The 15,628-nt window shown below is 38.5% G+C and overlaps 1 long non-coding RNA gene across 1 annotated transcript; it reads left to right on the forward strand.

Annotated features, from left to right (window-relative positions):
• The first annotated feature begins 458 nt into the window (after positions 1 to 458).
• Positions 459 to 4,333, forward strand: LOC117560943. Its single transcript, XR_004571266.1, has 8 exons — positions 459 to 576; positions 1,068 to 1,146; positions 1,241 to 1,342; positions 1,472 to 1,560; positions 2,073 to 2,184; positions 2,364 to 2,518; positions 2,659 to 2,813; positions 4,229 to 4,333. It is a non-coding gene; the product is annotated as an uncharacterized LOC117560943 (long non-coding RNA).
• Positions 4,334 to 15,628: the final 11,295 nt, after the last annotated feature.

Genomic DNA, 15,628 nt, shown 5'->3' on the forward strand with positions numbered 1-15,628 from the left:
ATTTAAAAAAAATGAATGCCATTTTAGTTTTGTGTTACTTTGTTCTGAAAGCTGAACCTGCTGCTCCTTACAGAGAGAAGAGGGAAGAGGCTGTGTGAATTTACATTGTGGATAAGGGGGGATAGCCCCCATTGTTCTGTGTGTCAAAATGAAAGACAGCCCACACACCTATCAATCATCAAACCGTGGGGTCTTATTTCATTACGTGTTGATTTCTATCAACACATAATGTTGTATCGATGTGTATAGAGATGTACTACAGCAAAAGTATTCTCCGTCGGGACTTCCTGCAACAACATAACGCCGTTATCTTGATTCTGATTGGCCAGAAGACATTATCAAAGATGTTCTATTGAGAAGACGATCACTACGTGACAAAAGTTTTCAAAACCGTTTCTAGTCTTCGGTATTCTTGTTTTGGCGTGAGAATAGTTTGGGCAGCTCTCACGCCAGATGCGTGAGAGTTGGCAACCCTGGCTATTGTTACGAGCTAGCTGTCTTAGCTAACAACAGTTAGCAGCTAGCGTTTTCTGCAGTTTGTGTTGCCCCTGAAAAACGTGATGTAGTTATTTAAGGGTATGTTAAATTAACGTTATTTACAAGTTGAGAGAGTTAAGTTGTGTTTAAAATCGTCAATGTAATGCACATTAGAGGTTTTGTGTTGGACATGAAGTTAGCTAACGTTAGCTAACTCTACCAGGTTAGCATGTTAAGCTGTACTTTCTGTGGCAGCTAGCTTAATACAAAGAGGGGTTTTGTGCTTCATTGCAAACTTTTCTTACAAATGTGTGTTAATCTACCTGAAACTGTAGGGACAGTTTGTTTCTACTCAACTATACAGACCATTGTTGAGGAGATGCAAAACATACTGTACATGAGTTGGGTCCAACATATACCTTGAGTAATGTTACTTTGCTGCTAAAAATGAAACATCATTATCAGATGAGGACATCACCAAAGTGTGTGAGCCTGTCAGGGGATTTGATCTGTTCTCTGCATGTCCTAAACACTGCTCTGGTATTACTTATCTTGTAAAATGTAAGTCTCTCGCTCTTGTCATCGTTCAGGCTTTGCATTTGAATTCCTATGACTGGTTGCAGACTTGAAGGGAACGACTTCCTGGCCTTCCTGACATCCAGGAAAAAGGTGAGATTCTAATATATTTCAATGCCAAAAGCAAGTTATTGTTTTTAACTTTTTAAATATGATTGTTTTGGGGCATTTCTGTTTTATTGGACAGAGGCAGTAGATATCTACTGGAAACAGTGGAGAGGGAGGAGATGATATGCAGCAAAAGGCCCAGCCGGATGGTTGCTGCTCCGTGTGGAACGTGTTCTATCAGGTAAAGCACTTTGGTACCCAGTTATTTATGGTATCGTAATTTCCAACTGTGCATTGTAAAGACTGAAAAAACAGGCTCAGGTTAAAGCTTGTCCTCCTGTCTTCTCTTATTTCCTTATCTTTCTTTCAGGTGTAACATCTACCAATGGTTGTACATGACACCACCTCTTTGCTGTCCTACTAGTCAACCCTCCTGATCAGGTCCTTTCCTAAATAGTGGTAAGTTTTACAGTTCCGTGTACGTTAATTTAGCAACTTAATGCTTTACCGCTAATGAATAAATCCTATATTGCTAGTCATTTTATTAAAACTACGATTTGTAAACTTTTTGATTCCAATTACAATAATCTTTTTGTCATAATTGTAAAACATATCTTAACATCCATCAGCAATCAATACAACAAATCATCCAACACTAAATAGAAGAAATCTGGACCTATTTCTTTTTATACAACAGCATGTTTTGGGACTGCTCATTGATGTCATCAAGAGCCATTGAGTCTACCTTTTGTAGTCGGCCTCTCAGAATGTTTAGCATTTATTTTAACAATCCTATAATAATTAGTTTTTTTATTGTTGATATTGTTTTGTTCTTTATTTTTGTTGTGAGAATCACTTTGCAATTATTGTGTAAGTGCTATATAAATAGTTATACTAATATTATTGTTGTTACCATCATTACTATTATTAAAAATGTTTTCTTTGTTTTCTTTATTTATCGTTGCACAAAGGATCATGCCAGCCCACATCAAACACCTGATTAAGAACTTGTGAACCTCACTGCTGTGGACACCTGTGTGATATTCGACTCTGACTGGAAGTTACCCTCAAAATGACCTGCAGGTACGATATATATATCTGCTCTGTCTGTCCTAAAGATAGTTCAATAGGGCTACAACAACAACAGTCTTTCCGTTTATTCCCTCGGTTCTTTAAGTGTATATTTTCCCATTTAATGCTTAAAAACGTTGAACAGCAGCTGCACATGATGCTCTTTTGACCCCTCTTTTCATTTATTTCAGGCTCAAGCTCGGGTCATCGTTTTGGCCAGCCTAAGGCGGTGAAGGTGTACCGTCTGATCACTAGAAACTATGAGAGGGAAATGCTGGATAAAGCTAGTCTGAAGCTCGGGCTGGACCGTGCCGTCCTGCAGAGCATGAGTGGCAACAACAACGGGGTGAGAAAAAGAAAATCTGTCATATTTCTAGTAGATGCCAAGTCATTTTTGGGTCAGTCGCTGTTGCAGTACGCTTAGTTTATTTTCGAAAAGAGTTTTCTAAATCCACTTGTGTAAATGTCTCTCTGCGTCGCCTATAGCCGGTCCAGCAGTTCTCCAAGAAGGAGATCGAGGACCTGCTGAGGAAAGGAGCCTACGCCGCCATCATGGATGAGAACGACGAAGGCAACCGCTTCTGCTAGGAGGACATCGACCAGATCCTGCAGCGAAGAGCCACCATCATCACCATCACCAGGTATGTTCTTAGCAGCACTAGCCACTTGCTCTTTGTGAGACACCAAGTACTTGGTTATTTGAAATGTAATATTGATTATGTAATAATTAAAACTAGGGATGGGTACCGAGCCCTGGTATTAAACGGGCCCCGGGGCTGAATTATTAAAGGCTGTGGTACCGTTAAGGTCCAACGTTATCGATCTTTTTATCGGTACTGGAGACATTTAAAAAATAGATGTCATATGCATTATATCTACATAAACATTATATCGCAGTCTTACTGTCGCCAACTCCGTTTCTAATATGCAATAAGACTACAAAATGCATCTATGATTTATTTTCGATCTTTCCAATCCAGACGAGATCTCTCTCCCCGGTTGGTGTGCGAGGGGATGGGGCAGTTTACACACACAACCTGCTATATGCATGCAACACACACACACACACACACACACGTGCGCATACAAACACACACACACACACACACACACAGACACACACATGGCGGAGAGAACTAAGCGCCCCGAGGGTAGTTATATGTTACCCGTCTTGAGCATGGATGTTTAATAAGAACTGGATACAGCGTCGGAGGAGGAGGAGGGGTCTCGTTCTTTCCTATGAGAGCTGCTCATTGGCGCATTAAGTCAAAATGGCCCAACTTTTGAGAGAGCGAAATGTCAGATTATCCATCATGCCTGGCTGTCAGAGCAGAAGAACCCGTTTGTGCGCTCACAGAGCATGCGCCCCTTAAGCCCCGCCCCCCCGAGCACCCAATCTCGGCTCACTAGAAAGAATGGAGAGAGAAAATAAATCTAGATTCGGCTTTTAGTGCATTTTACAACTTTAAGGACCGAATGTTTCTAATAAGGGCTATAAAATAGTTCATACTGGGTAGTTTATTTAGTTTCAAAAAAATTATCCACCGATTTACAGACGTCTCTTTCCCCATGTTAGTCTATGGGAAAAAGTATTTCTGGGCCGGTCGACGTCACAGACTGATAAGGAAATTGTAGTACCACCATTTGGACACAACGAATATTTTCCTCAGTCCGGCGCACTTCCTGAGGGCTTGGTCTTGAGGTGGAAAATGCTTGTTGCCAAAAGTGCAATAAGTGTTTAGCATGTAAGGGCGGTAACACGAGCAATTTGTCTAAACATTTAGCAAAAGTGCTCCACATTCAGACGGAGGAATGCACCGGGTTCGACTGTCTTTCTAGTAGCGCTGTAGCCCCATCCACGAGTAACGTTTCCACGTCAGGTATGTTATGTATGCTAGCAGCAACACACGGAGCTAACTCAATGATACAAACATGGCTTAATGATTAGAGGTAACTGAGTTATTTATTTTGTTAAAGTTTCAGCTATTCTGTTTGCAGTTATATCATCACATAATTTAATACGATTTGTTAAAACATTGTTGTTTCTTATTTTCAGTTTGCTTCAAGCAGTTGCTGTACGAGAAAGACGTGGAGGACCAAGAAATGCTGGTCAGATTTGCAAAGACCGGAAGATACATAACAGAGAAGATAATGGATATTAACAAGAAAAAGAAAAAAAATTATAATTTATTTGTTGCTGTTTACATTTTGAATTATATTTGTTATTTTTAAATCAAATGCATCTATTTTAGATGATATATTTATTTAGATGTAAGTTTATTATTGTATTAAGTATAATTTATTAAATAAAAATACTGTTATGAACACTATACAATGTCTTTATTTTGATAGTTACCAGAATACATTGTATATTTAATACTAACATAAGCTGGTGATAGATAAATGCTGGTCTGCTGGTATGCCAGCAGACAAATATTTATAAAGAAAGAAACAGAAGGGAGGAAATGATGATAGCTAGACTCAGAATAAATCACACAGCATTGAATGGTACGCTGCATATCATGGGGAAAAGTAACAGTGACAAGTGTGGGAACTGTGGAGTAAAAGAAGATGTAGAACATATCTTGTTACATTGTGACATCTATAAAGCTGAAAGAGAACAACTAAAGGATAACGTTTTAGAGGCAGAGAGGGAATGGAGTGTGGTTGGTATTTTGGGAACAAAAGGAGAGGGAGAAAGAGCTACCAGAAAGGCACTGTTTACCTTTATTGAAACTGGGGTAGGTAAAATTATCTAACATTAGGTCAGGAAAGATCATAGATTGTTGTTTTGTTTTATTTATTTTTATTATTATTTTATTTCGACCGATCTCCTCTGAATTGTGCGGGATGACACACCAAACAGATCCGCGATTTCTCGGGTTGATAGACCGGACAACACATAGGTAGCGAGCATATCGCCTGGAATATCCAGAGGCGGGCGTCCTGCACCTGTGCTTGAACCAACTTCTTGGACATCTTCCACACGAACACGGTGCTCAATCAGTGTCAAAGTATTTACAACTTCGTCATCCGTGTCGATATCTCGAAGAGCGCTTATCCGCCCGAGTACTTCGATAAAGTCTTCAATATGGGCCAAAATAGTGTCTGTTGGTAAACCGTGTTGATCAATTTGATCTGCTAAGGATAGCATAGCATCTTGGAGCCCGCCGACGTCTTCCATGTTGTCTGCCCCGCCTTATTTTAATTTAGTAGTTTGCCTTGTTTTTATTCAGTAGTCCTTCTCCTCCATTTTCTTCCTCTTCTCGAGTAGTCAGTGTGGTGCTGTTGCTTTGGTCTGGGTCTCTGGATCTGTGAGCTAACCACGCCCTGTTCATTTGCATATAAGGAATGGAAATGTCTCATCATGAAATACAAGTCACCTGAAATAAATAAATGTGTCATTATGAAATACAAGTCCCCTGAAATAAATAAATGTGTCATTATGAAATACAAGTCTCTTGAAATAAATAAATGTGTCATTATGAAATACAAGTCTCTTGAAATAAATAAATGTGTCATTATGAAATACAAGTCTCTTGAAATAAATAAATGTGTATTTAAAATGTACATGTATACATATTTATTGCCTCGTTTATTTATTTCAGAAATTATTTCATAGGCATATTTACATATATATGTATTTATTTAATTATTTATGTATTTATTTAGTTTTGGCTTAAATGGCATTCCATAACTAACAGGTATCATAGACGAGAAACGACGACGAACAGACATGGAGCAGGGGAAGACAAGACAATGCGAAAAAAGCACTGAAATCTCCCTTAGCTATAGAATTAAGGTTTCACAAATCTAAAACTGTGTTATAAAGAATCGTTAAAACTCTCTGGGATAATCCAGTCCAGATTTGATGAGTCTAGGTAGTGGTTTTAGATCAGGACCTGGTCTAATGTGGTCTAGATGTGAAAAAAGCAGCAACATCTTCCTTTTTTGTATTTTCACAAATAGAATTAAGGTTTCACAAATCTGAAACTGTGTTATAAAGAATGTTTAGCCTCTCCGGGATAATCCAGTCCAGATTTGATGAGTCTAGGTATAGTGGTTTCAGGACCTGGTCTAATGTGGTCGAGATGCGAAAAAAGCACTGAAATCTGTCTTTTTTTAATTTTCACAAATAGAATTAAGGTTTCACAAATCTGAAACTGTGTTATAAAGAATCTGTAGACTCTCTGGGATAATCCAGTCCAAATAAATCAATGGTTTAAATCGATTTAAGAGGTTCGAACACGGAGGATTGTACGCTCAGCGCTGTAAATTAAATGTCCAACTTGAACTTCAGCGTCGTCTCTCTGGGCAGGTTTAGCGTGAGCTGAACCAGAAAAACGTTGCAAGGATAGAATCACTGTAGCACTTGCCTTGGCCTTAACAAAAAACAATCTTCAAGTCCCTTATAATTATCCACAAATGACTTCCATTTCAAAGCCATGCTACTAGAACATAGCAGGGGCTAACAAGCTACAATTCTTAGCCGAACAGAGAGCCGGGACATGGCTAATTACTGGCAGGAACACACACACATAACCTCTCCGAAACGCGCTAATATAGCTTAAATATGTTTGCCGAACAGCGAGCCGGGACATGGCTAATTACTGGCAGGAACACACACAACCTCTCCAAAACGCGCAAATGTAGCTTTAATATTTGACCGAACAGAGTCAAGACACGACTAACACACACCACACCACCTCTCCGAAACGCGCTAATTTAGCTTCAATATTTAGCCGAACAGCGAGCCTGGACAGGTTAATTACTGGAACGAACAAACAGAACCTCTCTAAATTAAGCTACAAACATAGACAGTTTCAAACCTTTACAAAATCACAAGCGTCATAAATGAATGCTTGAGACTTATTTATTTTACATTTTCACAACACTCTGCACTGAAATAAAATCTCTTTATAAACATTCAAACACCAGTTAGATGTTGATTTAACTCCATTTAGCTACTTTTCGTTTTGCCTGAAACCATTAAATATGCAGCCACTCACCTCAATTTGCCTGTCCGTCAGTCAGTGGTTCATCAGCCGAAAAGATCTGCATAGCGTACTCTGTAGGTCATGTTCACTCACTGCAACATCGCTTTAAAGAAACGTATTCATCCGCCGCTTAGCTTTTCGTAGTCATCATCAATCTGTCCGGTTGAAGTTCTTCTTTTGATAATGGCGAATCGAAACACGGTGGTTCACTTGCTGTATATCGTAAACAAAAATGTCCCTGTTAAATGCCTTCCATTTTCATTAATTTAATCAATTAATGAGGCCATGGAAAGTTCCAGAACAATACACATTGTATATATAAAGATCACAACTCACACTGTTCAGTCAAATTGACTTCATAGAATGTACAGGTCATTGAGCTGGCTTACAGAGCTGAGTTGAAATAATAACAATTTATGAAATTAAGTAGAAATTGCATAAATGTATATATTAAGTGAAAGTAACTTAACCCTTTCACGCATCGAGGTCACGGTGGACAGCTATTCAAAAGGTGTTATCTTGTAGGCTATTTTCCATAAAATCAATGACACAGTCACAGATAGTGAAACATTTAATTATTGATCTATAAGGAATCTATATCCAGGTATAACATTTTCACACCAAAACTACAAATATTAAATATTTTGTGCTTTTCATCCGTCAACATTTTTTTCCTACATTATTCCAGTACAGGTAACAATGCTTTCAAATCATATGAAACCTCTTATTATAATTAAATTCCCTTCATTAATTTCATTGTTTATGTCAAGTAACACACTATTTTATATATTTGTTGTAAAATGCATTGTTTTACTGTATGACGTCTTTCGTTGTACTGAATGACATACTGCAACTGCAATATGCCATTGCACATAGATTGAATAACTGGATGTAGTCCTACATTTTAAAAAAGGATACCAAAGACTTTATAATTGAACTTTACATTTATTGACATCAAAAAACAGACTTAGTCTCATAACATGTTTCAGATGTCCCCATACTGCCCGTTCGTCATGTCGGAGGGAGTCGAAATTGGTGGCATATAGGCTTGAGATGTACTTCACATTTTCTCTTAAAAGTTGCTTTCTTAACTCTTCTATTTCCTCCCTCAGTTTCCGTGTACGGTTTTCACAGTTTTTTTTCTTGCCTCCACATGAAGCCTTATCAGGTGTTGAGGATGAGAGTGGTCCCTCCCAAGGTGAGGATGGCTGAGCAGAAACAGATGGCCTAGGAAGTGAGGATGGCTGAGATGGTTCAGGAGGGGCAACTTGTGGAGGCTCCTCAGACAGAGATGTGAGGTTCATCACAGCTTCCACCTGCCTCTTTCTTTCCCTACGTCGCCTCTGATTGAGCCTCCACTGTTCCCTCTTCTTTTCAGCAGCAGATGCTGTCAGTTCTGTGACGGACGGATGATCATGCTGTCCAGCTTGCGTCCTGTGTTTATACCTACAAAGTATTTATTAATTAATTAATATAGTCATGTATTTATTTATTAGATATTCATTTGTTTATTCTTTTTAATGAAGATTTAAGCCAAGTTGACTGCCAAATGCACTTTGTAGTGGTACTGTACTGTAGATATGGAAAACAAATTCAGGCTTATAGATAGTGATGCTCCGATCGGCAATTTTGGGGCCGATCGGCCGATACTGGCCTACTGGCGGGGCCTATGGGATCTTCCATTTAAAGTGATGTTTAAAACTCAGTTAATGGGGCTCATTCACTGGCGCTTCCACAAACAACAACCAACATAATTATTACATTCAAATGAAGTACATTATTCAAGTTTACATTAACTTTGAATAATAATAATAATAATAACTATAGACTGTATATATAACATTTAAATATAATAATAACACAGGAGAACACGGGAGAAATGAGCGGACACGGACCTCTCTCCCCCTCTCTCTCTCTCCTGACAGCCCGTCAGTATCTCATGCAGCTCACTGATCCAGTAATGAGTGACCCGACAGTGAAGAATAAATATATTATTTATAATTAGTTTAGGTTAATAATAATAACAACCATAGACTGTATATATAAATATAATAATAACACAGGAGAAATTAGCCATACGTCATAACTTTACGTCATGCGATCGGCTCTCGCGATCGGCATGTTTAGAGAGCACCGATCGATTGGATCATCCCTACTTATAGACAATGCATCCTACACTGTATACTGCCATTACTGCTCTCATACACCTTCACAGTTATACCTGTCCCTTCTCTAGACTATTATACATCCATGGTCTCTCCTCCCTAGCAGCAGGATCTGTCCTTATCCTTGCACGGAAGCGTGCACCACTCTCCTTGTTGGACACAGGCATCTGTTAAAATGTTTTATTTTAATAATAATACAAAATTGAAATAAAAAATTAAATACATGCAGTTATACAAACTCAATAGCATGTTAAAACAATCAATAAAGAAAGAAAGAAATCAGTTAAATCCACTGTGTCATTCGAGATAAGAGATGTCATTCAGACAAACGGTTTTACTGAATGACAAATTCTGTTTTGCTGAATGACAAATTTCATAGAAATTCATTCCTAACAGGCAGTTACTTGGTCGCCTATTAGCAACAATGACCTTGACCTCAATTTGTTAACTTCAAATTTCACCTATAACTTAATGTTTTTAAAATTAAAAACGTTATAAACACTTTTTTGACGTTTCACCGAATGACACTCTAATCTGTGACACATGGTACCACACATGGAAAGGTGTAATTATCTCAAATTTAGGAGCAAAATGTAAATTTACCTTCAACTTGGGCGATCTTCAGGGGTCCTCTGAGTGATGTCATCACATGTGGCCTGACTAAAGTCATGTGACTATAGTTCAAAATGGCCTCTGATCTTTGTTTTACCGAATGACATTCAGGAAAATGTTTCTTTGCGGAACAAAGTTTTTTGGTATTTCTTTAAGTTTTTTTATTTTTATTTTTTACTTTTTTTTTTTTTTTCATACATAACATCAATAGAACATACATGGAGATGCTTACATAACTGCAGCTATTGTACACCAGGATTAATCATACATACCCTCCTTGGGCACCAAAAGGACATACAGTTTCTTAGTGTTATCAATTTCTATATTGTGCAAACATTATCAACATATTACAGATATTATCACTCCCCCTCATCGGAAACATGATCGCACAATACCTGAACCCTTATGATAGTAAGAGCCAGTGCTTTACCATCCAGATGAAACAAGTACAAGTGCAGTGAATAAAATAAATGAAAAAGAAAGAAATACAAATAAATAAGTAAAGAGGTGCTGCTAGAGATCTGGTGTTGCTTGTATTAATGGGGACAATTTTCTTCGAATTTGTCAGTTTTCAGCTGTAGTCTTGCTGTGATTTTCTCCATTAAATAAACATTTTGTACCCTTTTTCTCCAGTGGACTATACTGGGGGGCTGCGGGTTCAGCCACGAGACCGTTATCATTTTTTTCGCAATGAGAAGAAGAATTCTTAGTAAGAAAGCTACATTTCTGTCCATATCACTGGGCAGTATACCCAGTATATAAAGTGCTGGGTCCAAAGTAAAGGTAATGCCCAGCACCTGTTTAATCTCCTTTTGAACATCCTTCCAGAAGCCCTGAATGGTTGGACAGTCCCAAAATATATGTGTGAAGTTTCCCACCCGTCCACAGCCCCTCCAGCACAAATTAGAGGTATTGCTATATTTTGAAGTGATAGATGGGGTGTTAAAATATCTAATTTTCACCTTCCAATCAAATTCCCTCCATGTTGGACTGTTTGTTATTGTATGTCCCACCTTGAATGATTCTTCCCAATCCTTGTTGCATATTATAATATTCGCTTCCAACTCCCATTTGTCTTTGACATCCTTATTGTTGCTGTTACATTCATAATGTAGTACCTTGTAAAGTTTTGATATAGCCCCTTTTTTTGTCTCGTCCCCTGTATATGTCAGTTCCTCTAGTTTAGATGGGGCTTTGCGAATGTTTTCCCATTCCTTATGCTTTTGAAGGTAATGTCTCAGTTGCAGGAATCTATAAAAGTCACAGGATGGTAGGTTAAATTCCTGTTTCAGTTGTTCAAATGATTTAATGGTTTGTCCAGTAAAGAGTTGTGTAATATATATGAACCCCTTATTTCCCCATGTTTTAAATCCTGAGTCCATAATAGATGGTAAAAAGTCTGGGTTTGTAGCTATTTTAGTGGCCCTGCTAATAGAGTTTGACAGCTTTAATTCCTTTCGTACCTCTGACCATATCTTCATCGTAGCCCTGATCCACTCATTGCAAGTCCCCAACCCTTTCTGTGCCTTTTCTGTCAAAAATGGAAGTGCTCCCACAGGTACATTATTACATGACTTTTGTTCCATATCAACCCAAATTGTTTCCGTGTCTTCAGTTATCCACATAATTATTGCTCTAATTTGTGCTGCCCAATAGTAATATTTTAAATTAGGTAGATTCAACCCTCCATTCTCTTTTGTACATAGAAGTGTCTTATATTTAATTCTCGGTTTTTTATTTTGCCACAGGAATTTTGATATTATTTTGTCCAGTAATTTAAAAATAGATTTAGGGATCACAATAGGCAATGACTGGAACAGGAATAAAAGTCTTGGCAGTATATTCATCCTAACCGTTTCTATTCTTCCCGTTAGATTAAGAGGTAGAATTCCCCACCTGTCAACATCTTCTTTTATCTCATTTATCAGTTTCCCATAGTTTGCCTCAAATAGCTGAGATGTGACAGGAGTAATATTAATACCCAAATATTTGAATCCTTTTGTGGCCCATTTAAATTTAACCTGACCCTCCTGGACGGTCACCTGAGATCATCATAGCTACAGATTTTGCTTCATTGGTCAAATAACCTGATATCTCCCCGTATTCATTAAGATTGTTCAACAAAGCTGGAATAGATGAGGAAGGCTCACTTATATATGTGAATATATCGTTCGCGAATAATGAAATGTTGTGTTCTTCTCCCCCCTTGTCTCTTATTCCTTTTATGTCTTTATTTTGTCTAATTAATTCAGCCAACTGTTCGATACTTGTGGCAAATAGTAACGGACTTAAACAATCTCCTTGCCTAACTCCTCTTTTAAGATGAAAAAAATCTGAGCAACAACCATTTACTCTAATACGTGATCTTGGACAGCTGTACACAATTGTTATCCAATCTATGAAGGTTGATTGAAACCCAAAAGCATCCAGTGTGTTGTACAAAAAGCTCCACTTGACCCGATCAAAAGCTTTTTGTGCATCTAAGCTTAGTAACATGGTTGGCTGAGGATTGTTTTTAGTACATGATATGAGATTTAATGTTCTCCTAATATTATTAGCCCCTTGCCTACATGGGATAAAACCTGTTTGATCTGGTTTGATAAGTTTGGTTATACATCTTTGCATTCTCCAAGCCAATATGTTCGTCAATAATTTTAGATCGTTACAAAGCAAGCTAATTGGCCTATATCCCTCACATGAAGTCGGATCTTTGCCCTCCTTATGTAGGACAGATATAATGGCTTCAGACCAAGTTTTCTGTGGATTACCTGAAGATAGAGCATAATTAAAAACTTTAAATAATATTGGTGTAATCTCTTCTTTTAGACATTTATAAAATTCACCTGGAAACCCGTCTGTACCAGGGGATTTGTTATTTTTCAAAGTTTTTATAGTGTCAGATATTTCCTGCAATGAAATTGGCTGTATCATTTTAGATGCCTCCTCCTTTGTTAATGTTGGTAAATGTAATCTTATCTATGAATAAATTGTTGTGTTTTGGATTCTGTAAGCTTAGAGTCTGAGTCATCATATAGCTTTTCATAATAATCTGCAAATGCTCCTGCTATCTCTGATGGGTTTGCCAACATTTGTTTAGAATTAGGGTGTCTTATTTTAGATATTATCCTATTTGTCTGGGCCTTTCTGAGTTGGAATGCGAGAAGGCATCTGTTTTGTAAAACGTAGAGCTCCTTCTGCTTTGTATGTCAGAAGTTCATCCAATTTACATCTGTTTCTTTTTAGTTCAAGTAAGGTGCTATTGTTGGATGCTCTTTTATGTTCTCCCTCCAATTCTCTAATTTTACTCTCCAAACTTTTTTGCTGTTCCAGACGAGCCTTTCTCAGCCTAGATGTTATTTCAATTATTTTCCCTCTAATAACTGCTTTTCCAGCCTCCCATAAAGTTGATGGTGATACCTCTCCATTATCATTAATTTGAAAGTATTCCATTAGATTTTGTTTTATCTCCTTCACCACTTTCTGGTCCGATAGAATTGACACATTAAGCCGACAATATTTGAAAAAAGATTCTCGTCCCATGTCTATAGTCAATGTTATAGGAGCATGGTCACTTATGGTTATAGTCTCTATGTCACAATTCAAGACTTTGTGTATATGTTGTTGTGACACACAAAAAAAGTCTATCCTTGAATAGCTACCATGTGGGTTAGAATAGAAATATAAAATAAATAAATAAAATCCTTCACTCTGGGGTTGTTGTTTCTCCATGGATCTATGAGACCCAGCTCTTTAACAACATTATTCAACACCTTAGATTTTTTGGAAGTTGGTCCTTGTTCTGGTGGCAACCTGTCTAATTTGCCGCTCTGTACAGTATTAAAATCCCCTCCAACTATTATCAAGCCTTTTCCATTAGTAGTAATAATCTTAGCTATGTTTAAAAAGAAATCCTCGTTCTCTTCATTTGGGGCGTACACGCTCAGTATGGAAATAGCCATGTCTCCAATAGAGCCAATTACCATTACAAATCTTCCCATGTGATCTTTTATCACTTTCTCTGCTGAAAATGGCAAAGATCTATTAATTAGTATGGCCACGCCCCTTCTCTTGCCATATGAAGCATGAAATACTTGGTTTACCCACTCTCTTTTTAGCTTTTGGCTTTCAACCTCGACAAGATGGGTTTCTTGAAGCAACGCAATCGAACATTTTAGTTTCTTTAGTTGGCTCATTATCTTTTTCCTTTTTATGGGGTGATTTAAACCGTGGACATTATAGGATACAATATTAAACCTACTCATATTGAAACCCCTCAGTTTTGCACCTCATGTAAATCAAAACAACTGTGCAAAACGACACACAGCGAAAAAGGTAAACAATAAACATCTCCATCAGAACACATAAACAATGACAAAACAACATGACTCCCAAAAGTCTCCTGGCGAATTCTCCCTGGGGAAATAGCACTATGTGCACTTGCAACTTCCAGCTGTTATGTAAAGTTGCTACTTACTCTAAGTGAGTTGTGAATTTGCTCTAAATTACCAACATTTTCAGTAGTTTGCACAGGTAGTATATTACTCTAAAAAGCTCTGCTTGTGTTATACGTACATTATGTTAGGCATATCTCTAATTGTCTCACTATGTTTCAGGACCTTCTCCTGGTTTTGTATATATTTGTTTTAGTCCTTTTTCTCGTCCTTACCATAGTGATCATGACCGTGAGTTTATTCTGTGACGGCCTGTGGGTCTGGCCCTGTGGTGTGAGGCTGACTCCTCTTCTCCTTCTGTCTCATCACCATTGTCCAACTGCTTTGTGTTCTCAGCCTCTGTAGTTCATCCCTCTCCTCCTCCTGTACATGGATCCCCATGTCCCTCAGCATAGGCGCAGCCTCCATTAATGTAGTGAATATCTTAGTCCCTGATGCCAGGAACACTTTTAGCTGTGCAGGATATGGGGACTGTGCCTTGACGTTCTTGTCGTTTAACTTTTTTATTACGTCCCGCACCTGCTTTCTCTTTTTCTGAACCTCATTCGTGTAGTCTTGATTGAAGTAGATGGTCCGTCCCTCATATGTGGTCTTTTGTTTCCATGCCTGCTGTATGACCTGCTCTTTCACCCTGTAGTCTAGAAAGCTAACAATTATCACCCTCGGAGGAGCTGTGTTCTCCTTCGGTTTGGCGAGCGGCGAGCGTTGCGCTCTTTCGATGCGAATATCCACCTCCGCCGGGATTTGCAGTGATGAACGAATAAAGCCAGATATAAACCCTATTGTGTCATTTTTCTCAGAGCCCTCGGGTATGCCATGTATCCGCACATTGTTGCGTCTCGACCTTGATTCCAAATCGTCACACTTGGCAGCTAACTTTGCCTCTTGGTGAAGCAGGAAGGCAACCGAACGTTCCAGCCGCGCCATCCTGTCTTCCGTGTCCCCTAGCCTCTCTTCAGTATTCACAATTCGCTGCTCTAACAAGGCTGTTCTTTCCACCATATCTTTAAGGACATTGTCTAGTCGAGTCAGAGCCTCTTTCGTGTCGTTAGCCGCTTCTGTGTGCTCGTTTCTCAGCTTGCGTATCTCCGCCAGTATCACCGAGTCCTCCTCTCCGCTCACACGCTTCATCTCCGGCCTCGTTGTTTCGGTCGCTCGCAATATTTTTCTTACCAGGTTTCAGTTTTTTATCCATCCTTTCAAAAATGACTTGTACCCGTCAGGTTTTGTC

The sequence above is a fragment of the Gymnodraco acuticeps genome, unplaced genomic scaffold (assembly GCF_902827175.1).
Source record: "Gymnodraco acuticeps unplaced genomic scaffold, fGymAcu1.1, whole genome shotgun sequence".
Lineage (NCBI taxonomy): Eukaryota > Metazoa > Chordata > Actinopteri > Perciformes > Bathydraconidae > Gymnodraco > Gymnodraco acuticeps.